Source organism: Lucilia cuprina, chromosome 4 (assembly GCF_022045245.1).
Source record: "Lucilia cuprina isolate Lc7/37 chromosome 4, ASM2204524v1, whole genome shotgun sequence".
Classification (NCBI taxonomy): domain Eukaryota; kingdom Metazoa; phylum Arthropoda; class Insecta; order Diptera; family Calliphoridae; genus Lucilia; species Lucilia cuprina.
The window spans coordinates 28,045,161-28,072,047 of record NC_060952.1 but is presented as its reverse complement, the minus strand read 5'-3'; the positions used below and the strand labels follow the sequence as shown (position 1 = coordinate 28,072,047).

The window sequence follows — 26,887 nt, the reverse complement described above, 5'->3', positions numbered from 1 at the left end:
TGTAAAACTTCCACCCTCTGCCGAAAGATGATCAAGTATGACATAAAGTATTGATTCCAACAACCAGAGCACTACAAGAGAAATATGTATATTTTGCAGCAAAAAATGAACAAAACTAGAAAAGCAGCAGCAATGGGAAAAAAGGCCATAAATAATAACAAGTAGTATGTTATGGTAAATATACATTGCATATGTTATGACTTTGTATTGCATACTTTAAGGAGCTTAACAACTACACAGCACTTAACTCACAAACACTCACACATTCTTACATTTGCATACACAAAGTAGAAAATAATGAGCATTTATGGCAAATGCAAATAGATTAAAGTCAGTCAAATGTATTTGAAAAATACATAAGTATGTGTAACAGAGAAAAAGAGCTAAATAAAAAGCCAAAGAACTTATTGGCTTGTTTATAAAATCTCAAAAGCTCAAGGCTAAATTGAGAATCCTGTTTTTGCCTTAAAGTATGCAACCATAAAAATATATATGTACTAGCACATACACACATACATAGATTTTCTCAAATAATTTATGCAAATAATAATAAATTATTATTGTCTAGCCTTAGGATACGTAAATATGTTAGTATTAATGTTTGGTGGTTTTGGTTTTCGGTATCCTAGACTAGAATCATAATGAGGGTGTTGGTATTTTGATTGCTACGCTTAGCAATAGGATTAACAGTAAATTATACTAAACCATAAAATGCCTTAACAAATTTATTACTAATTGCAAATAAATGTTTACAACTAACATGTTCGAAAACATTTCATATGCATAAACATGCGTACATACATATGTATGTTGCTGTATGCATTAATTATAAATCATTTATAACATCAGCAATAACAACAAAAAAATTTCTAATAATCTAACAGGAGCAATTTGTTGCTCTTATTGCTGTTGTTGTTTTTGGTTTTATTGCTAAATATCTTGTTTAAAAACATAATCATATTCTCTATTGGCAATGACAGCCCCTGCCAATATCCATTTTAAGCAGAAGACGATGATGATGTTGTTTATTTGGAATTGCACTTAATTGTTTTGAAATGTATGTGTGTCTGGACAGAGTATGGTTGATGTCATACCAAACTCACGCGTGCTGTGCCGCCTTTTATGACCTGGATATACACTGGGAAATGCATTGTTGTTATGTGCAATCAAAGCCATGTACATGTTGGAATTACATTCTCATTTGAGATTATTACCATTAAAAAGGATGTTGGCCAGTAATGAATTTAGCTTTTAAATATTTACAAAAGAATTTTTAATAAATAGAATAACTTGAATTAAGGTTTTAAAGTTTTAAGATAAAACTTTCTTGTAGACTTTGGGGGTAACGATTACATAAAGTAATTATGTATTATATGCTTAATTATTTGTAATGTATAATTAAGCAAGCAGTTACAATGACTTGTAATGTAAATCTTTAGAAATAAAATCATGACTGCAGCTTAACTAGAAGAAGTATTGATCTACTTTTTTGTTGTTTCAGATTTTCATGAGATTTTCGAAAAATTTTAAATTTTGCATTCAACAGATATGTTAATGTCCATGTCCGAGTACTAGACTTGAGGAATGTAGTCCAGAGGTTTTTGACCCCCCTTTATTTGAACATTTTAATTTAAAAACAACATTAAGTTTTATGGGCTAACCCCCATATTTATAAATGCTTAATAAAGTTATTGATGGTTTATTGTAGGATTTTTTTATGGAAATAAACCTAAAATAAGCGCTTAATATCTTTATGAATATTATTGCAAATTGCTAAAAAATTTTCTGTTAATTAATTTAAAAATTATTATGCAAAAACAATTCTTTACATACTACTTTAAACCCAAATGGTACTTAAATTTTGAACCACATATTTACACTTAAATATTTACAAACACAAAGAGAAAAGACCCAGCAATTTTCGAGGATTTTGTAAGTTATTTATTTCTATTGCGAATCAAGTTTGAGTGAAAACATTTTCCATATTTTTTTATAAAGTTTTGTAAACAATGAATAGCTGTAGCGAATAAAAAGTATCATGAATGAATAGCTCACGATAGCAATTTTTCCTTCGAAGGGAATGAAAATTTCCAGGTAACAAAAACTTCTCTTCTATTAGCAATAGGTGTGATCAGCCCAGCAAAAAAAAAAACTTCCAAAGAAGCGAAAAAGAAGTAGAATTTACTTCAAGGAAGAACTGAAAAAGACCTGAAGAAGTGTTGATTTTAACACATGCTTTTTCATAGGAGGGAAGTAACTTTTATGTTCTTTTTTTCTTGGTAGATATTAGGAAGTAAAATTGTAATATTATAGAATACAACTAATTTGACTTAAATTATAAATAAATTACACGCATTTATATAAAATAAAATGGTTTTAATTCCAAAAAGAAATTCCTGTACAAATGATCATTTATTTTAAACAAAATTTAATTCTTTTCGCTTCTTTAGAAGTCAAAAATCATCACTTCCACAGAAGGTAAACAAAATCACTTAGTTCTACTTTTGAAGTAGTGATAATGCTATTCTGTAGGAAGTACTTCGTTTTATTTTTGCTGGTTAGGCTATTGATGGCCAAAATGTAAAAAATTTCAATTAAATAGTTACTTTATAGATTACTTGGAGATATTTAAGGAACAATTGGCTCTAGTCTACATAACCCGTAATGTATAAAGTAATAAGTAAAAGAAAAAAACTAATACATTAACTACTTACAAAACTATCGGGAATAATCTAAAATAGACATCTTTTGTGTCTATGAATTTGTATGTGATCTAAATTAAACTCCTACAGTTTTATGCATTTACATACGAAACACTTCAATATCCATTTACTGATGTTGCTGCTGTTGAATGTATTGCAGCTAGGATGTTGTTTTTCAATTCCCTACATATGTATGTATAGACATTGAGAGAATTTACGATTATTAAGAAATATTCTACAAGGAATTTAAAGCTCAAATAAATGATATTAACATTATTTAAACCAAATTACTATTTTCATACAAACATAAAAATGACTGTTATATAATCACAAAGATATCAAATACGGATCCGAAATGTCAGGATGATTCACTTAATTATCTGATAACTAAGACTGCTGATTAGGTTTTCAATAGATTTTAAACCAATCTTAATATATTATTTTGCATGCTAATATTATTGCTAATACCGCTCAACTTTAGGTATCTTTTATTCGCCTAATATCACTGTTTACTAATTATCTTAGATGTAACTATTTTCAACAAAATATTGTACAACAATATGACACACTGACAATTTCAATTTCTTGCTTCGTAACATTGACAATGCACTTCAGTTTAGCAACATGAATTTAAATTAAGATGAATCCTGGTTAAATAACAAGCAACTCAACAACAGTTACAAACTTTTAACACACACATACATACATACCACTCTAAATAAATACATACATATGTGCATTTGTTCTTATTTAAGAAATATTTTAATAAGTTTCAAAAACAACAGAAATAACAAAAACTAGCTTTAAGTAAACAGGCTGTAGCCAATTATAATTTTACTTCAAAGCAAATTCTAGATTACTGGCGCAATTGAGGTCCACTTAAAAATAAGTGAACAATAGTTAATATTAAAAATCAATGCACATTTAAGCGACCATAACCCAAATCTAATTTCCAAATTATATCATAATTTTGCTTTGTACACCCTTTTCTTTTAGTACAATTTACACCGGTTGTATGTACTCTGTACTCTATTGAGATAAAAATGTAAAGAAATTATATACAAATGTATGTTGTATATTTTTTTTACATGTTACTCTACGTTAGAGTAGACATGGTAAATAAACAAACTCATAAGCAATTTTATAATCACAATTTTTTCCCCATATGCAACAACATAAATTGTATGTTGCAATAATCAAGGAATAGTAGAACTACTGTAAAAACTTTCTGAATTAGACTTCGTACTCACAATGACGTTCGTAAAATAGAACACAGTGGACAAAAATGACTGGATTCAGGATGTCGTGAGATTATATTAAATAGCGGCGATGGGGTGTCATAATGTCCATGGAAGTTATGACATACTGCATTGTGTCAGAGTGTTCATGGAAGTTATGACAAAAGTGTCATATATCTTTGAGCAAAATGATATTGAAGCTCATGGAGTAAATTAAAAAAAAAATACTTAATTTAGCGAAGAAGGAATTGTTTTCAGTCAGCATCCAGTTACGCAAGGATTGAAAATTGGTAATCCAACAAAAACGTCAAAAACGTTGTCAAACGGAGAAAATTTCTATTCGCATTGAAATGCAGAACAAGGCTAAGTTACCAACCACCGTTGTAATTTTGACAACGCATCGTAGACATTGCAACAACGCATCGTAGTCATAGAAACAACACATTATTGTGATTTCGATTACGCTTGGAGTGATTTTGACAACGCAACATTCAGTTTGACAACACAGCGTTGTCTCTTTGGTAACACATTATTATTATTTTTTTTTTGTTGATTTAATAATGTCGTGATTTTTTTTTATTTTTGTGGTTGAATTATGTTATTGAAAAAATATAAACTCTTTGGTGTCAATTTTGTACCAGGAGTGTATAATTTAAAAATTTCTTTTTGTCGATCTGATTATCCAGGTGATTTTAGCTAGATTGATTCTTTCTCACTGTGCAGGCAACCAAAATTAATAGGTATAGTAGTACAACTGATTATTGTCAATGTTGCATCATAGTCATCAACGTTATAAATAGCAACAATGTAGCACAAGTCATTGGTTTCAAGCCGTAAACAAGTTCAGCGTTCTTATAGACAATATATGGCAAAAAAAAACTACAAATTGATATAAATGTCTATGTATAAGGATAAGGCATATAGAGAAAAGCTAAGGGAATTACAATATTAAAGTTTTAAAAAATTATTTTAAAAAATTTAACATGTTAAACATGATTAATTCTAAAAATTACTACGCAAATCAACTCTGAGTGAAAAAACAAAGCATACAAAATGAAATATAGAAAAAATATATTATTTAAAATAAACTTATTACCTTTAAAATTAAATAATCTGAACAAACAAATTATAAAAAGGTGTGATCTACGTCTAGTATACATAAATAGTGAAAAACACACACAACCGAGAACAATTTTTCTAACTCCTTCATATTGTTTCCGCTAACAAAAAAATTCAAAAAGTTAAAACTTTGCTTTTATTTACGCGAATTATATTTTGGCCTAAATAACAACAAAGTATTTAAAACTCTCCTACACATAGAATTTACTATTAACAAAAGCCAACGTTAACAGCAATGATGTCTATTTAAATAGGAACTAACAAACTAACAAAAAACCAGACAAGCTAAAAGGATGCATATTGCATGTGTGAGTGTAAAAAATAAACAATGATGCAACTGTAACACAAAAGCAACTAAAAGGACTTAAACACTAATACATATAGACACTATGTATAGGAGTGTCACAAAACTAGGATTACCGCAGGGAATTTAGCAGCAACAACAACAACAAATATAGCTTTACAATGATATGCAGCAAGATACATACATACATACATACATACATACATACATACATACATACATACATACATACATAAAAGAAGACTTTAGCGGCAGACGCAAAATAAACACAGTCATAAACAATAGACATGAGCCTTAACACAGCCCGGTAGCTTAACTAAGGACTTAAAGTATCCTTTTATTAGATAAGATTTTATTTTGACAAGTCAATCACCACTAAAGTGTACCCGTGTAATGTAAAGAAGCGTCACTTTGAGTTATTCAAAGTTAAATGTTTTTTTTGACTTTTTTCCGGTACTATTCTAATCACTAAATGTAATTAATAAAAGTAATGGAAATAAAGTGAGATAATCGAAACACTCTTATTGAATTACCGGGAAATATTATACACACACAATTATACATGTTATCAAATGCAATCACAGGTAAATTTGAAATCTCACATGCTTTTGCTAAAGTATTGTATAAATATTAATGAATAAATTCTAATTAAGGGCAAATTTAAATTGAAAAAAAGATGAACACAAAACAGAACGACAACTTCAATAAAAAATAACAATTCTAAGCTTATGACCTATTTAATGTTTGCAGAAAAAAATACATTATTTATGTACATGCAAAATCATCTTTAAATTATTAATGATTGTATGCTTTGCATAGATTGCTTTACATTAGGGGGATGCTAAATTCAAGTAGTCAAAATATTTCTGATTGTTTAAAATCATACATAGCTAAGTTACTAAGTTGTCACATATAAAGAAAGGAATGATTATGAAAATACACATAAGCATTAGTTGACAAAAATGTTTTTTCTGCTGCCACCCTAAGTACTTGAACACAGTTAGTTTTCTATTTTATATCTTATAGTTTAATATGAAATTACATTTTTAGCTTTAAGGCAATTATAATGATTTTATTATATTTTTGTTGTTTAAGAAACGTAATATTCAATTGTTCACATGGTTGATAACAGTTACAAACAAAATTTTAAATAATTTCTATACAATTTATAATGACATTGATGTTTTAAATTACTCAATTTTCTTTAACAAATCATTAAACAAAACACAGAGAGAAAATTAGCTACGAACCAACTTTTAATGAAAAAAATTTATACAAAAAATGTTTTAAAAAAAAAATCGATTTTTACAATTTTCAATAGGGTTCGTCCTTGGACCAAAAGAAACTTTTGTGTCAAGTCATGAAATTGTATTGAATTTTTTTTAAATTTTTTACAGAAAGAAGATTATGTATAAAATTTTTCTTAGAGAGAAAATTATACAAAAATATCAAAAAAATTCCATACAGAAAAAATTATGAAAAATTGTCTATAACAGAGGAGAGAAAACTACTGGCAATTTACTATATAGAGATAATGAAGGACAATTTTACATACAAAAACTTAATTTATTTATAAAAAAAGTATTATTCAAACTTAAAAAAAAAATTATAAAAAATTTCCTTTAGAAAGACAATTATTGAATTCTTTTAATTTCTACAGAAAGAGAAAATAATTAAATTTAATAAGAGAGAAAAATATACAAAATTATGTATAGAGAGATAATTATTAAAAAAAATTCTATATAAAGAAAAATATCAAAAATTGCCCATTCAGAGAAAATTACACAAAAAAATCTATACAAAGAAAACTGTAGAAAATTTTCTATACAGGAAAATTATTAAAAATTAATAAAAAGAGAATGCTATTAAAAATTTTCTACGCAAAGAAAATTAAGGACAATTTTCGATAAAAAAAAAAACAAAAATGTTTAATGATTAAGAAATTATTATTGAGTAAAATTTCATACTTTTATAATAAAATATTATTAAAATTTGTCTCTATAGAAAAAATTAATAAAAGAGAATTATTTTAAGAAAAACAATTTTTGAAAATTTTCTATAGAAAGAACATTTTTAAATTATGGTTTAACTACATATCGTTTGGATTACATAGAAGAGGTATTTCTAATATTTTGTTATATAAATACTTAGTAATTTATTAATCATATTGTCTGAGAAGCCTGAGAAGCTATAAATGGTGTATACTCTTTCAAGTGTTTTACAATAACTACTTGTTTTAACTAACAAGTAGAAAAAGAAATAGCGAAAAAAGTACTGAAAAAGGCCTAAAGAAGTGATGACTTTAACACGGGCTTGACATTTTATTTGATTCCAAATTCACTACTAATGAAGTCATTCTTAAGAAGTAATTTTTTAGTTAATTAAAAAAAAACATATTTTTTTAAACAAAATTTTCTGAATATTTTTAAAAATGAATTTTTTCAAAAATTAAACAAAGGAATTTTACGAAAATTCAGATGTTAAGAGAAATGTTCTGAATTAGATTTCTTTAAAGCATTTAAGTGCAATTTTTATTTAGACATTGAAAACTATGTGTTTTATTATGCTCAGATATAAAGTAATAAAAAGTTAAAGCTCTTTTGGTAGGGTGTCAGTTGATGCGATAGCTAATGATTTAAAATTTAATTTTTTTCTTTATTATATCTACGAGAGAGTATTATTATTTATGAATCCAATAAATTTTCCACTTAGCTAACCGTGATTTTATTTTGTATTTGATACAAAGACAATTCACAAACACAACATCAAATTTATATTTGCCCTGAAGTTCTGAATATCTGTCCCGAATTCATTTTTCCACTAGGTCGCTAATGTTTACGGATTTAGTTATGAAAATTTGTGTGTCTGCAGAGATATTATATTGAGAATTGCTTTCCAGTAAAACGAACTTCCACAGAAGCGAAAAAGAAGTAGAATTTACTCCATGGAAGTACTAAAAAAGACCTGAAGAAGTGATGATTTGAATAGGAGAGATGTTAATTTTATTTGATTCCAAATTCACTGTATCTGAAGTCATTCTCAGCAAGCAATTTTTATGTTCTTTTTTGGAAGTTATTAGAAAGTGAAATTGTAGTATTATTGTATACAACTAATTTGAATCAAATATGATAAACATAAATAAATAAATTACATGTATTTATCAATCAAATTAAATTGGTTTAATAAAAAAAATTTAGTACAATTAAAAAAAAGTAACATCCTGCATCTTTGGAAGTCAATAAACATCACTTCCACTTGTGCTACTTTTGAAGTGGTGATAAATGTTATTCTTTTGGAAAGTACTTGATTTATTTTTGCTAGGATATTTAAGATGGCTACCGCTTAGATTACTTTACTACACTAAAGTGACAATAGAACCCACACAAAACTTACTTGTAAGCCTGCTGGGTCTGTCAACAAACAGCGATGTATTCTGTGTTTGTTTGTATGAGTGTTAATGTATCTGCGAATGCCTTCCAGTGAAATAACAATTGTTAATTTTATCATCATCATTATCATTTTCATTTTTGTAGTCAACATTGCCATAGAGCAACAAAATGCAAGTATTTGTTGTTGTTGCTGTTGCAGATTTTCATGAATGCTTAAGGCAAATTCGCGCTTAACAACAAAAAGAATAAATTGGAAAACAAAAAACAAAAATAAAAACGTACAAAATAAAGTGTAAAAGAAAATTTTAAGGAAATGTGTATAGCTGTTGATGCTGCTGCATCAATTGCTGCAGTTGTTGTTGGTACGTTGTTATTGCAAGTGCAATTGTTGTTAACACTTTACAATTGTTAATGATAATTTGTGAATTTTGAAAATGTTTAAAAATGCATAAATTCATTCATTCATTTATTTGTTCTTTTATTTGAGCGTTTCAACACTTGGTTGAATGTTTAATGCAGCATTATTTTTTTTTTTGGTATTCAAGAAGGAAGTTTACTTTTTCCAGAAACATGTAATTTTAATTAAAAGAGTTTAAGGCTTATTTACTATCCTACACTTATATTTAAATAAAGCTTAAGTTCAGATTTTTTTTGCAGTTTAAGTGCAAAAATATGGGAAAATATTTAAATTATTTAAAAATATTTTAAATTAACAGTTTTAAAAATGCTTACCTTTAATTGGTCCTTTGAACCGTAGATGTTTATATGCAGTAAAATTTTATGGTACAGCACCTGAAAGTAGACAATACATATTTATTTTTTAATTTTTTTCCATTCATCAAAGTTCAAATTGACTTAATTTACAAATTTTAAACATGCAACACAGATTAGTAACAGAAATGTCTATTTATGAAAGATTATCATAATTCTTAATAATAATAATGACAGAAATATAAAGTTAATTTGAACAAAAAAGTGCTATTTAAACAGATCTTTAAAGAAAGCAAATTGTCAAAGAATCTGAAAAATTTTAAAATTATTTATTCTTCGAAAAAATATATTAAATAAATATATAGAAATTTAAATATATTAAAAAAACTGTTGAATAAAAACAAATCAAAATATGATATGAACTGATATGAACTGATATGAACTGAACCCATAGGCATTAACTGATGAGCAACTCCAACAAGTTCGGCATGTTTTCAGAGCTAAACAATGAGTTTTCAAAAAAAGATCGCTGGTCCCAGGTTTTTCATTAAAAACTGTGAAAAATGTCTTTCCATCTAAACAAAGAATTCTCTCTTTCCTTTATCTGCTGACAATTGCGCATTTCTCTTACTTTATGAAAAATAAACTTACATTCACCACATGAGTTTAAGTACTTGTAGGTACATAGTCATTCAAACGTACATTATAAAACGCCTTGATGTTTCTTTTTTTTTAATTCTTAAAGATTTTTTTCATATAATTAATGTGGCAAAAAATTGTATACGATTATGGTGGGCTGTGCTGTCTTGCTTTTGTATTCATTTTTATTCAAGATCAAGTTCATGTTTTTATTTTGGTTTATAAATGGAAGTAGCAATAAATAGCAGTATGAGTTAAAGTAGTAATAGTAGGCATGTTAACGTTGCATGCAACAATAATTATATGTAAGACAATGTTAAATTTGATGTGTTTTTTTTTTTTTTTTTTTTTTTTGTTAAAAAAAAAGTTGTATTTTTTTTTTGTTTCTTTGTTTAAAACAACTTGTTAGCAATTATATATAATTTAACAAAACAAAAACTTAATAATAACAAAAACTGCATTGCCATGACTTTCATTCAGTGCAAATATTTAAACAAATATATATTGAAAAATATATATTTTTTGGGATAAATAGATTTATCTATTAAAAATTTTTAATATACAAGGTTAATTTTAGAATTAATCTTAATTATTTGATTGTTTGCTTTTACTAAATGTTTGCAAGGTTTATTAATAATTATAATAAAAATTACGCTTATTTTACTAAATATTTGTACATTGTGTTGACTGAGAATATTTATAGAAAGAAGGTTTAGACAAAAAATAAACAATTTATTTTAAAACATAAAATAGCTTGTTAATTAGTTGTACATAATTAATGAACTAATTAGTTGAATATTTGAAATGGTTCGAAGGACCATTTGAAAGCATGGAATGTCACAAGAGATGTTGGTCAGTGGAACACTTTTTTTTTGCATTATTTAGTAGCTTTACATTAATAAGTAAATTTTCGGATTGTAAGCAATAATTTATAGTATTTTTTTTTAAAGAAATTTTAGAATGGACTAATAAGTTTATCTTAATTACCCAGCAAAAGTTTGGTAATGACTTGTACTTATTGAATAACATGCTTCTCAGTGACATTGCAATGACTACCTCTGATAAGAGAATGTGTTTTAATTGCTTATTAGGAAACGGCTTTTTAACAACTTATTTAACACCTCATTTGTAAGCGAGCATGTTAATTACTTGCCTCACATGATATTAGAGAAAAGAAACTTGTTCACACATAACAACATTCTTTTTAATTTCCCCCGGGTGCATGTTATCTTGTTGAAAACTCCCATTTTGGTGTGAATGCTATTCCAGGAAAAAACGATGCTACCAATACCACCTCTAATCTGCCGGGGCAATAAACTGGTAATGTCAAATGTATCATCGACCTTTCCTTGGAATGATGATCGAACTAGAGAACCACATAATCTGGTACTACGGGTGATCAGTTGCCCGCAGGACTATGTCCAGGCTGGTCAGTTTGTTGAGGTTGCATGGAGATCCATGTAGTGGGTGTGGTTTATATCCAAATTCAAGAGAAGACTATTGAACTGCCGAATGACAACAGATACACCACAGAGGAGTTACTTTGGGAATACGCATTGAAAATGAGTTGGGGTTAATGTGTATGATACAGGATAAATGGAGGGGTATACAGATCTCGTCCGTCCGTATACCTAGACTCAGTATGACTTATGTTGTTCTCTTATGAGTTTGTTGGTGATGGATTAAAGGTTCAGAAAGAACTCTGTTTATATCAGATGTATCACATTGTGTTCTCTTTAAGTAAGAACAGAGTATTCCTCCCATCTTGGTTCTTTCCATCGAAACTTTTGAAGTTAAGTACGAAGTATACGTAAATTTCACCTAGTGGTTGAAATCCAACACGGCAGGTGTTCACGTAAAGCACTTGGGCATTAATTTATTTTTCAATAACCACTACATACTGTCTGCATTACTTTTAAGTACTCTTTTAATGACTTACAAATAATCAGATATATTAGTACTTTATTTCGAGTTTTGTCGAATGTTTTTTTTTTAAGATACAGAAAGAATATGCTAAGTTGTTTAATTAAAAATCCATTAATTTACGCATTAAAAATACTATGCTATGGAGCTGTAAGTCAATACACTAACGAATGAGAAGTTCGTATTCTGTGTGAGCAATTTGTTTGTGCATAAAGAAAATTAATGTTTAACTCCTTATTTCTAAGTACTTATTTAAGTAGTTATTTGTAAGCGAGCGTGATAGGTACACTGTCAGAAATGTCGTCAGAGTGTATAAATAATTATTAAAAATGCTAATAAAGTAGAAGAAAACGAATTTTAAGAAAATATTAGCAGATTACCCGATGTGTAAGAAATGGACTGACTAAATCATATGTCACAAACCTTATCTATTAACGGCGAATATAATTTTTTTAAATTATATACTCTTTACACATGTTTAAATTAATATTTTATTTAAATATTATAATAAAATGTTAACATAAGTTTAACCCACACAGTTGAAACTTAAACAATGTAATTCTAATTCGTTTGACATTAAATATTTTCATACATTTTAATTTGTTTAATAATTAAACAAAAAAGTTATTATAGAAATTTTATACAAAACTCACTGTAACAACAACTGACAGCTAATTAATTATTTAAACAAATAAATAGTAATGTAAACAAATACCAAAACTACTAAATGTTCTCAAAAATTTAGATAAAATTTTACAATAAATTAAACAATGAATATGTAAAATTAGTATGAATGTTATTGTTGCCACAAAATTTGTCATTATAATATTCATTTGTTAAATATTTCATATTATTTTAGCACCCACATTTTAGTTGCAATAAATAAAAAGTGTTTAAATGAAAAAAAAGAAACTAAAACCAAATTATAAACATTAACATGAAGGCTTGCCTAGCAGGCATGCATGAAAGAATGAATGATATGGACAGAGTAGGCAAGCAAGCATAACGGCCCAAAAATATATATTTCTATTTAGTGTTGAAATGTAACAAAATACACAATACCACTCCATTCGAAATTATTCATAATCCACAAAAAAAGATAGTTTTGCGGCATGTTAGTGCATGATATGTATGAAGATAAAGAAGGTGGAAATTGGCTGGTAGAGAGGGAGGGAGGAGTAGCTAATCATAAATTTAAAATGTTTAATTTGTTAGAAACACAACATGTATGATAATAATAATAATAATTTTAAATGCATGACTTTGGACATGCAAATTATTCAACAAAAATTTTGTTGTTTTAAACTCCCTCCAAAAAATAATAAATATATATTTGTTCAAATTTGTTTATCTATTTTACGATAAATTAAACATATGATTAGTTGATACGAAAAGCAAATAGGAGAGAATATTTAGCAGATTAGGAATGATAAATTTCAAATGTTGCAAATATGTTATTATAGAGTAAACACACTTTTAAATACATAATCAGTAAGTAATAATTCAACCCAAAAGTGGTGTGGTGATAAATGTTATTCTTTTGAACATTTCGCTTATAAATAGGGAGTGAAATAAGCAATTACAGCTCGCCTTACAAATGGATGAATGAATGATCCTTTACGGTGCTGTTTTCCTATCACGCATATGGAATTTCCAAACTAGTATAAGTGCATTTTACTCAAGTACATAAATTCTAATATAATCTCTAACCATTGCTGCACCGTTGCGTAACTTTATGCAATGGAAAAACATAACCATGCAGATGGGATGGCCACTGTTGAGTCAGCAACAGCATCGAAAGACGTAACCGGTAGACCAAAGTGGGAAAACCTAAAATAATAATAGACGTTGTTCTTGCTCTATGGTAAATCTGGTATAGAAAGTGTTTTCTCTGAACAAGAAAGGAAGGAAAATTTCATGGAATCACTTCATTCATGCGACACACTCATAGAGAACGACATTTGACATTATAGGTTTACGGCCGTATCATACACATTAAACAACACATTTCCTACGCTTAGTCATACAGTCACACCTCTGTGGGGTATCTGTTGTCATCGGCAACAGCACAGAACTTATCCCGAAATATAGACTTTTCTGTACATCAGTCTTATATGCACAACTCGCTCTTTCCACGAAAATGGGTTTAAACCACAGCCAATACGTAGATAGCGAAAGAACCTTAACGAACTGACCAGTCAGGACATAGTCCTGCGTGCAACTAGACACCTGTAGTACCAATTACTGAAATGATATCACCAGTTTATAGCATCGGCAGACTAGAGGTACTAATAGAAAATCTTTTCCCCCGGATTGCAAAAACACCAAGTTGGGGTCTTCCATCAAGGTTTAATGCCCCGAGGGTTACAAATGGATGGTTAAGTTTTTAGGTTCAGATATTAACCGATCTTCATGGAACTTGCGACCTGATTGTTCATATAGGACTTAAGTCGCCATACTTGCTATAAATTAATTATAAACATTAAAGTCATATTCTGAGGTAGACTAGGCTAAAGTCAAAATCTAACTAAAATTATTTAAATTTTTATAATTTATATAATTTTTTTTAACATTAGAGCATACTATTTATGAATTTTTCAAAATCTAAATGAATATGATTTGATTCACACTTTAATTTACAAACTTCATGCCAGTAATGAATTGTTTTTATTTTTCATTTAATTCGCATTTTCAATACAATTACATTAGTATTTGTTCATTAACATATAATAACTTAAATAATAATAAAAACCGATACACATAATAATAATTATCATAATTTAAACTGTAATGTGGTAATTTCTTATATTTCTCACAATTTCCAAGAAATTGAAAGGAAAATGAAAAACTTCATATGTTTATGACTTAAATTTCCATTATTATTATTTTTTTTTTTTCATTTCCTTGAGAACTCACAGACTGACAGATCAAATTTGATTTTGTATTTATGGTAAAAAAAATCAAAATATTAAAAAAATGAAAAAAGAAAAGAAAATTGAAATGAAACTACATTTCCTTGGAAATTTTCTTTAATAAAAACAAAAATAAATAAATACAAAATATTGAGAAAAAAAGTACAGCACATTGCATGTGGGTTTATTTTCAATCATCTCAATCCCTTGATAATGGTTGTGTTGACGCTAAAGTGCTGCATGATGTTTGTTGCACTTACAACTTATAGATTGATTTGTTATGATTTCTTCGTTTGCATTTCTCATATTTATGAAAGTGCATTATGGTATGGAACGATGATCTATTTATGCATAGAAAAATAAAATTGTTTATGAAAAAAATTCATTTTTTTTGTATTGCATTGTGTTTGCTGTCAATTTAAAGCTGTCAAACAATTGTCTTCTTAAATAATATGAAAGAGAAGTCTAAATATGGATTTTCTAGAGTTAGAAATTATTACAATGATTTTCAGTTTAAATATGTGATTGATTTTAAAAGGAAAAAATTAGTCGATTTTTTTTCTAGTTAATAAAATGCAAAAGGGTATGTGAGCAAAGTTAAGTTAAATATCAGTTGAAAAAAGCACTTCCTAAGAATATGTTTGATAAGCACTACCAAAGAGGAGAAATAGAAAAAGAGTTTACTAAAAACTTAGATTCAGAATATTTTTTTCTTTTGTTGTATCGCAAAACATCGAAATATTGCTTTTAAAGCCAAGCAAGAGTCTGGTCGACCATATGGTACCCTACACCAGTGAATAGTAAGAAAAAATGTGGAATATTTTTAATAATAAGGGACAAATTTAGCCCGATCATTACCAAAATCGCCAGTAACAATAAGACTTGCACAAAACTAAGTTGTGCTCATTTTGGCAGAGATACTAGAACATTTGACATAATTATGGGTTCAAAAGCCCTATAATTATGGGAGCTAGGTGAAATAATGAACCGATTATAACTATTTTCAATAGCCTTTGTCCTTAAACCAAAAGAATCTTTTGTTTTAAGTTTCATCAAATTATGACAAAATCACGAACTTTAGTTTGATTACAAGGTTTTCATGGACAGACAGACGGACGGACGGACTAAAGTATTGTAGGGTATAAATGTTATGCGTCCTTATTAGACGCGTTTGTGAGAAGTTGCATCAAGGTTTACATCGAAATGATTACAAGTTTTAAATGGACGACGGAATTGGTGTAGGGTATAAATATTATGCATCCTTATTAGATCAACCCATATCATGTCAAACGGTAGAAGGCATAGAAGAAGTTAAGTTTTAACTGTGATAATTATTTTATTTGAGAAGCAATCTTTATAAAATTTTACTTTCAAATAACGTAGAGTATAGTCTAGATGCCTATCGAAAGTTCAAAGATCTGATGTTCACATTAATATCGGTATATCGTTGTTTCCAAACTAAAACATTCTTTATTAAAAAGTGTGGTTATTAGGCGTTTGTTAGAATCACTTTCTGAGTCGACGTGATGAAATTTGTCACATGTCCTTTTTATTCAAAAAAGAAAAATATTAAAAATTACATAGTTAAACAAATTTTTAACGCAGAGACCAAAGGACTGAGTCGTGCTAAATAAAAATCCGATCTTAGAATTTCACATCTGTGATAGTACATATCTTAGCTCGAAGGTAACTTTAAAATACGGTCTTAACATCCGACATATTTTTGTTACTTTTTTTTCATTTCACTTTTTTACAGTTTTTCAGTCTGGGAGATATCATCCGTTGAATTTTAAGGACAGACAGACATCGTTAAGTCGAAACATAAAAACATTTTGTGTCGATTGGAACGTCGTTTGTTATAAATAATGTTTACAAAGCATAATTCGATCCGGTTCCGGTTGAAAATGCCATGAATATACCAAAAACCATAAGTTTTCAATCTTTAGCCGAAGATATATTGAAGAAGCATAAATACATAATGTTAAGATGTCGCTGTTATAACGACTTAAAGAATGTCAAAATTGGTGTTTTCACAAATTTCAGAACAAATCCCTGAACTGATGGAGAAAATCTGAATTCGGATTCAGGGCTGCTCAATCCTTTAGAAACTAAGACTAACATAAGACTCAAGGTTTCGACTGTGTTATTAAATCCTGTCTAGCCCCCATACAACCGGACAAATATTGGAAAACTTACTTTTATATAAGTCGAATTTCGTAATGATCGGGGCTCATTTAACCCTGCAATGTTCTTTTCATATTCTTTACAATTAAATTGTATCCCAAACTATTTAAGTAATTTTCTTATTAGGAGAATAATTTCGTAGCTGATAAACAAGTTTAAAAGTTGCTTTGTGTTTTATTTTAGTTATTTTCTTATAAATGAACTAAATAGCTGTTTAAATACACAAAAATCATACATACAACAAATAAATAATGAATGACATGATGGTTAGTTACTCTTAATAACTTAATTAGTAACATATTTTTTTTAAATTTCTACAAAAATTAACCTAACAAGGTAATAAACTATTTACAAGCATTACCTATGTATATTTTCCAAACAATAATTCACATAATTATGCAACATAAACACAATTGTTTTATTAAAAACAAAAGCAGTATGTAATTTGTTTGTATTTTACTGAAAAAAAAAACAGAATCAACAACTTTTATTTTCATTAACATTTCATTTATTTTTCTCAAAAAAAAAAAAAAAAAAAAAAAAAAAAAACAACACAATATTGCTACGAGGTAAACAAGCTGGTGTATACGAAAACATACATTGTTTACTTTTCAGAGGATGTAAAACAAAAAGTAATTCATACATTTATATACGAATATGTTGCATATTAAAAACATTGTGTTGTTGATGATAATGGTGTCACACCGCCATCAACAGCAAAAAAAAAACAAACAAACAAAGTGCCATCAATAATTTACATACATATGAAGTTCTTTTTTTCTCTACTGCACATTAATAAAACATAATGTTGGTGTTTTTTTTGCCAATTATTTTTTTTTCAGTTTTGTTTGAATTAAAACTGTGATGTCAAGCTTCCGTTTTAAAACACGTATGAATTTGAAAAGTACACACAACAAACATGTCATGAATTTTATATTCGAAAATCTACGTAAAAGTGAAAAATAACAAAAAAACAAAGTTGAAAATTGTTATAATAAACAAAATTTGCCTTTAAGTGTATGAAATGAAAAAAGCTTCTTAAGCTTTACGAAAACAGAAGGACCATTCACATGGTTTTTTGACTATTACTAATGAGGCGAAAAATATTTCTGTTAACATTTCATACTTTTGAGATGTAAAATAATGTGTGTAAATGTAAAAATTTTAAAGTTAATATTAGAAGTAGGTACTATATAAATTAAACGTAGGAATTTTAATGATTGATCTTTTCGTTATTTTGACCGAAATTTTTGGCTTAAGAGAAGTTCTTTTCGAAGAGTCTATTGTGGAGAATTAAATAATATTTTCAATCCAGTCCAGAAAGTTTTCTTATGGTTTAAATCATATGTTCACAAACACTACTCCCTCTTTATATTGCTCTAGGATCTAGAAAGAAATACATTGTGAGTTCGACGTATGACGTTCGACATTACCACTTTTGAAACCTTTAGAAGGACCAATCGCAATGGGTCTATGAGGCCTAAAACGTAAAATCGACAAATTGAATGACTTAGAAAAAAACTCCGATTTTCTTCACATGATGGTGTCCAATGAAATATTTCAAAATTTTAGTAACAAGTATTGTAGTTATTTCATACATTACTTTGTAATGAGTGGTCGTTATCAGTAACATTAATTAACTTTTTTGTAATAGAATTTGTAATCAAATGTTTATAACTTATATAAGGAATTCGTTAGTTTAGTTTTTTTTAAAGAATTATACAATTTTAGATTTGATTAAAACCATTACAGATAGCATGATAAAATAACTTGTAAATTGAATAAAGGTATTAAATCTGGAACAGTCTGGTAAGCATATTTATTACCAGTTATTTTTTTTTTTTTTTTGGCATAGTCAAATAAGTAGTTTATCACTCAATAAATTACCAGGTAAGTAAAGATTTTACTGGGTGATTATCAAATGTTGCTTTTTACATACCAAATAAATGGAACTTCTACCTTTTTAAACTCCCAGCTAAAAAATGAGGAAATAAATTCAGCAAAATCTTTACATATCCAGTAAGTAGGCAAGTAATATTGGAGAAGTTTAAGTAGTTACTTTTTGGGTAAATAACAACTTATTTTTGTTCGACGATGACCAAAAAATAACTAGTTACAAATATACTTACGCGACTTTTCCGGATTTAAAACTAGTTTTAAAATTATTTTTTATGTTTGCTATTTTATTCTCTTACTCAATGCCCTATTAAAAAATAGTTTTATCATTCTATCTGGAATGGTTTTCACACAAGTGTAAATATCAAAATTTCTTGAAAAAAACTTCTAAAATCGACTACGGTTAGAAACACTAACTAATTCCGTATTAGACATACGCTATAGACAATTGACTACAAATATCATTCATATAAATTAATTTATTTTATTGATAACGAGAACTCATTACCAAGTAATGTATGAAATAACTACATATCCTACAATACTCATTACAAAAATTTCAAAATATTTTACTGGGAAATTATGCAATTAAAAAAAAAATTAAAATTAAAAAATACTTTAGGAAATCTTGATTACAAACCAAATATAATTACATGAAACGTTTAAATTAAACTGTTTCCCAAATAATTGAAGTGATTTTCCTATTAAGAGAATAATTTCGAAACTGATAAACAATATTTAATATTATTTTTGAAATAAGCATAAACTAACTAATAAATCTATATTTGTTAAATGATAACGTAGCAGTTCCAATGAATGCATTTCTAAATAAATTTTACAGATTAGTTGTAATCTACAATACATAATTAATAATATAAAATTTAACCCACTTATTAAGTAATAAAAAAAAGTCATAAAGTGCAAGAAAATATTAAAATTTTATAGATAACAAATTAAAAATATTGACAATATAAAGTTTTAAACAAAATGTAAACATTTTGAAAAATTTATATAATGGGCTAAAAAAATGATAATGCTGGTGTTTCAGTCGATTGGCTTGGAAATATATAATACCATAGGTGTAGGTAATGTTTTGGTATTTATTTTTAAAATTTTGAAGAAATCGAATTTCAATATTTTTATATGTTTTGTATGTCTGTCCGTCAGTTAGTCTGTTTTTATGTTTCTTGAAATAAATTTAAATACCCCAGATGTCATCAGAAACCAAATCTTCAACAATTCTATCAGACCAGCTTTCAAGAAGTTTTCTATTTAAAATCAGCAAAATAGGTTCATAAATAATGGAGATATGAACAAAAATTAAGATTTGTGTGCATGTTTAAACAAAGAAAAAAACAATAACAACGTACAGTATCATACGGTTAATTTTATTCTTGTATTTGATTGTTTGTGAAATCAATACAAAGCAAGAACAACACGTTCGAAAAACTCTGTTTTCTGTTCAGAGATACAAGCCGATGCAAAATGAACAATGACAACGGCGCAATCATTTTCGGTAGGCGGCTTATTATAGAAAATATCAGCGGCGGCTAAATTGTCGACTCAATTTAACTTTTTCTTCGAAAATTGTTAAGCGTTTATTATATTGAAAATTCTTTGTAAAATAGTATGTTATATATAAACATTTTTTCTCCAGAAAATTAAATTATAGTAGTTTTCACTATTTTAATATTAGCAAAATATTTTGTGGCAACTCTTTTCAATTTCTCATACAAATTTAAATTAGTGGCAACTCCTTTTAAATTGCTTAAATTATTGTCTGAAATACATGTGCGGCTCCAATATTTATCAGCGACTTTGTTTAAACAGGCGACGGCGCGGCTTGCAAAATATTTGACCCGTTTCGGCTTATATCTCTGAACCTACAAACATGAACTTAAGCCCGGAGTAATTGTGTACAAACAAAGGCGATATTTTTGGTATTTTATATTATTATTATTATTATTATTATTATTTTTATTTTTTTTTTGTTTTTATGCGGATGTGCATTAATTGAAAATCTCTTACATGGACGGCCAGTATAACAGACATGTCTTAATCAGAAAGTGGTTTTGAGTAGATCGGTATAATTTATGGTGGCTGTAGAGCCAATATCAACACAAATGCATAATACCCTTCCCACTATAGTAGATTGAAAATACATACTAATGTAAGTATAATTTGTAAAAAATATTTAATTTTTTTTTTAGAAAATTCCTAATTTTAAGTTAATTATGGCAAAAATATTTCTTTCTTTAAAGAGAATTTTTGATCCACATATAAAACATGCTTTTATCGGAATAGGTATCAAATTTTTCGTAATTTTTACAGAGAAATATTTTTAAAAAATTTTTGTTTATGTCCACTTACAATTTTTATACTGTTTTTGTTTTGCGAAGATCAAATACAATTTTTAATTTTGTTTTTCGTAATTAGCTTAAAACTTTACATTTTATTGAGATCAAGATTTATAGGGAACTGAGGTCCTTTTCAAAACAGTATATTTTAATATCGCTTGAAATAAATCTTTACAAAAAAAGTGAAAAACGAGATCTAAAGCACATGCCACCTATTTAAAGATCGGCTTAAAAAAATTTTCATTCATTACAAAACTAATTTTTCTAAAGTTAAGCGTGTAACAAATGATCAGCATCTGTTTTTATTTAAATATCCATATTTAAAAGATTTCTAAATTATAAAAAAAAAATAAATTAAATTATTCAGCCATTAAAAAAATACTATTTTCAAATTTCTTTAAACCATTTTATAAGAGGTCATGTGCGTGTCAAATATTAACAAAAACGAAACATATTCACTATTTCTACGTCAATAGTTATGAATTTAATTAAAAATGATTTTGTAAGTGAATCAGCTAATAATGATTTTAATTTCCATAAAATTAAATAGAAAACACCAATAAAAAGCAATAAATATCTAGTTAGATGAATGTGATTTATATGATTTGATTTAATATTTTTTTCTCTCCAATTATCTATTATTGGTCATTGCAGTTCCAAGCATCTACAACATTAGAGGAAGATACATTTGTTTAAACATTGATTATTGAATTATGTAGTTGTTTTCTGGTTGTATGTTTTCGGTATGCTATCCATGCGGTTTGGTTTGGTTTGATTTTTTATTTCATTTTAACCTTTAAACCCACCATACAATTAAGTCAATTGATTAATTTTCCTAAACGCCGGAAGCTGTTTTACTCGTTTCTCTGTTGGTTGTTCGATTTTTGTTTTAATTTTATAGCATTTTGAGTATTTTGTATTTTTTTTTTTCTTATTTTTCGTATTTTTTTGGTTTTGCCGTCTAGACCAATAAAAGTTGGTTGGTTTTTAAACGTGCTTTTTTATTTTACTTTGTTTTATCAATACCACCACTTTGTTTGATTTAAATGTTTTTTTTTAGTTTTTTTTTTAACTTTTTTGTTTTATATTTTCTTTAACTTTAACATTTAGTATGTTCTTCTTCACTTGCTTTTATTTTATATAAATCATGCTTCAATTATATTAAAATCTCTAACCTGTTGCTTTAAATTTGTTTTATTATACCCTACACCACTATAGTGGGGAGGGTATTATACGTTTGTGCTGATGTTTGTAACATACAAAAATATTGGTCCAATACCCACCTTAAAGTATACCGATCGATTCAGAATCATTTTTTGAGTCGATTAAGACATGTCCGTCCGTCTGTCCGGCTGGCTGGCTGGCTGTCCATGTAAACCTTGTGCGCAAGGTACAGGCCGCAATTTTCAAGATAATTTGATGAAATTTGGACCAAGCATGTTTTTTGGCACAAGGACGAAGCCTATTGAAAATGGTTGAAATCGGTCCATTATTTCACCTAGCCCCCATACAACCGTACCTCCCGATTTGAACTTTTTATGCTATAATTACGTCAAATATTCTGCTATCTCTCTAAAAATTGGCACAAATAAGTTTTATATAAGTATAAATGATACTGCGGATTTTCGTAAGGATCGGCCTATATTTGACCCTAGCCCCCATACAAACCCCCTTAAACAAACCCCCATACAAACCCCCTTACAAGTCAATTTTGACTTAAACGTCTAAAATTGACTTGTAACCATTTGTATCGCAATGAAACTCAACAAAACTAACTGTTATTTAGAAATATATCCTTTTCCCAAATTTACCGAGGATCGGCCCATATTTCACCTATATAATGCCTTATTTAGAAATTTTAGTTTTTTATCAATAAATGGCTTAAATATTTTGGAATTATGGTAATATTCAACATAAAAGTTTCTTTACAAAAAATAAAAATTTTATAAAAAGTAAAAATTTTAAAAATATACTCATGGTGTAGGGTATTATATGGTCGGCCATGCCCGACTATACTTTCCTACTTGTTTTTTTTTAATTTTTGGTAATAAGTTTTTTAAGTGATTAAAAAACATTTATAATTAAAGAAATATTAAAATGTTGGTAGATTTTTAGGTGAGTCAATAGATTATATAACCTTCACCATTACTCGTTATGAACAAAGTTATAGTTGGCTGAATCTATTTAATTAAGAATCGGTAGAAATATGTACGCATATCTGTGCAAGTCCAATACTCAATCTTTTAATAACTTTTCCAAATATTTGACACTTTCCTAAGCTGAACTACACAAACTGATAATCGAGCCTAATAGTGATTGTGTATCATTTTTTTTTTTAACTTTCGAGAGAGAGAGAGAGAGAGAGAGAGAGAGAGAGGGGGATACCCAGCAGAAAATATTTAAATTTTGGTAATGAGTAATTTAGGTACTGTTGTTATTTAAATTACCTTGTAATCAATGGTCGTTATGAATAACATTAATTAACTTTTTTTGAATGGGATTTGTAGTCAATTATATAGAGAATCTGACCAATTATTTAAAGATCATTGTATTTATATTATAAAGATTGTTGCTAGAATCAAGAATTTTCAAAATCATTAGGGTCTACTTAATCATTAGTTTCACAGCGCTTTCAAAACGTATTAAAATAAAACCGATGAAAATGGACTCAATATGAAAGTCTGAAACTCGACCAACTAGAAAAATCTAAAGTCAGATATTTGACTTTAATTATATATTGTTATGGCACTAATGTAATCGTATGCATTTAGAGGGGTCGAAATCTCGCTAAACCATTCATCACAGAGAACCTGTATCGATTCGTTTGGATAGAGCAAACGACCAGAATGTTCGTAAGTTTGACGGCCATGTTGAATAATTCTACCTGTTAAATCCTATTTTGAAAGACAAAGATTGAAAGTTTAACTTCTCCCGCATGAACTTCCAAGGAAGTAAAATTTACTCCAAGACCTGAAGGAGTTATGATTTTAACACAGGCATGTCATAAGAGGAATGTCCTTTTTATTTGATTCTAAATTCACTACATCTGAAGTCACTCTCAGAAAGTAATTTTTTGCTCATATATGTATTATTATACCCTACACCACTTTAGTGGGAGGGTATATTGGGTTTGTGCTGATGTTTGTAACATACAAAAATATTCATCCTATACCCACCTTAAAGTATACCAATCGGCTTAGAATCATTTTTTGAGTCGATTAAGCTATGTCCGTCCGTCCGTCTGGCTGGCTGTCCATGTAAACCTTGTGCGCAAGGTACAGGTAATTTTCAAGATACTTGGATGAAATTTGGCCCAAGGATGAAGCCTATTGAAAATGGTTAAAATTGGTCCATTATTTCGACTAGCCCCCATACAACCGTACCCCCCAAATAGGGCCTTTTGGCTTATAATTAATTTAAATGATCTATTATGTTAACAAAAGTCGACAAAACTTAGTTTTATAGAACCTTAAATGACATTACCGATTCTTGTAATGATCGGGCTTCATTTGACACTATCCCCCATACAAACTCCCCTTCAGAATATGACTTAAAGGTAAAAATTCACTTACAAACACTAATAACACTTTTAAATTCTACATAAATAATATTGAAGAAGACTTAACTCCCCCTACCAACATTTTTAAGGATAGGGCCATATTTTGTCCTACTCCCCTTTGAGCCCTCTTAAAAAAATCTCTTTTTTTGCCAAAAAAAAAGTAAAAATATTCCGAAATAAAGTTAAAAAAACAAACCAAATGTTTTATTTTTTTAAATAATCCCCATTTTTAACATACATACTGACTGGTGTAGGGTATCATATGGTCGGCTACGCCCGTCTATACATTTATACTTGTTTACTATAAGATTTTGGTGATTTTTAATAGGAAATGAAGACTGAAATACTAAAGATATCTGAGGTCTTCAGAAAATTGATTTCAACACACAGACACACACACAGACAGTCGGACATGGCTTAATCGACTCCGCTATCTATAAGAATCCGAAATTTAAATACTTTATAAGGTAGGCAAATTATATTGAAGAAATTGCAAAGGGAATAACAAACCTCTCACGAAGGTGAAGAGTATGAAAAATGTACTTATCTTAATAACTTGTTAAACGAACGATACTAGAACATTTAACATAATTATGGGCTCAAAGCCCTATTTGTATCGATTTTAATTATTTTCAAAAGGGTTGGTCATTGGACAGACGGACGCATATAGCTAAATTGATTGAGAAAATGTTCCTGAGCCGATTGGTATACTTTAAGGTGGCTATGGGAGCCAATAATTTCAATGCGTTACATACATCAGAACAAAGTCAATACAACTTCCTCACTAAAAAGGTGTTTGCGAAATTTTAGGTTGATATCTTAGCTATAAATTTGATATGTATGATCAAAAATACTTTCAAAACAAAGCAAAAATGTAGGTTTTATTATTTTATAAAATACAACTTTTCTGGTTCTTTGCAATTTAATATAGTTGGTCTTCTGTCCATAGCTTGTTGTTTATCATTCACTGGCAGTATAATTCACTTTGAACACAGGTACTTAATAAAGCGAATATTCATTTTACTTTTTTTTTTCTTTTCTAGAGAGTATTAAATATCACATAATGCCCGATATTGGTTTCATATAAAGTATATTGTTGCTTTATTTATTATTAGTTTTTAATTTCAACACAAAACAACTGCACTTTTGTATCATGCGAATGAACGCAGAAATAAATGATGTTGGTCATTTAGTTGTACATATATTACTAAATAGGGGTATTCACTTGAATAGCAATAATGACCACTATCATGTTCATTCTTGATATAAAGCTGATAACTTCAAGTAGATTTTTTTCAATATTTGTTGAATATACATATAATTTAAGTTTTTTATTGTTTGTCTGTAATATTAAGTGAATACCCCTAAAAAAGCACTTGTTTTGCTATTGAAAGAATTGCTTCATTGACTTCATGACAACAAAATCAACAACAGCAGCAGCAGCACCACCGACACCAAATCCGCAAGAGTAAAACAAAACATGGCAAAATAAAATTTATTATTTGAAACCAAACAAAAATGAAGCAGTGGAAAAAAGGAAAAAGTTTCTAATTAAATACTATTGACAAAATGCCTTTGATACATTTTGTCGTCATCGTTGTCTACTACTAAATTGGCTTCATTTCTTTATTATTATTATTTTTTCTTTTCATGCTATTGGTTTTTCTCTGTTCAGCTATTCAATTTTTCTATTTAATAGCAATGAATAAGTAGAGTTTCTGGATAAAATTAAGTTTAGATTTCTACAAAAAAAAAAAAAAAACAGTAGTAGAAATAATAAAATACTTGTTGTAGTTAGACGTCTGCTCGTCTAAAGTATAACAAACAATCACTATTGTTTTTCAATTGTATCTTTGTGTATCTATAAATTGAAAGTATTTACAAAAATAGAAAAATATTTTCGAGAAGAAAAAAAAGGCAACAACAAATAAAATCGATAGATTGAAATTGAAAT

The 26,887-nt window shown here is 28.1% G+C and overlaps 1 protein-coding gene across 1 annotated transcript in view; it reads right to left on the bottom strand.

Annotated features, from left to right (window-relative positions):
- The window catches only part of LOC111690014, a 202,286-nt gene that overhangs the window by 96,608 nt on the left and 78,791 nt on the right, over positions 1–26,887 (bottom strand). The window contains exon 4 of the mRNA XM_023452479.2: positions 9,485–9,544. The gene's annotated coding sequence lies outside the window, so the exon portion shown is untranslated. The remainder of the gene's footprint in view (positions 1–9,484; positions 9,545–26,887) is intronic.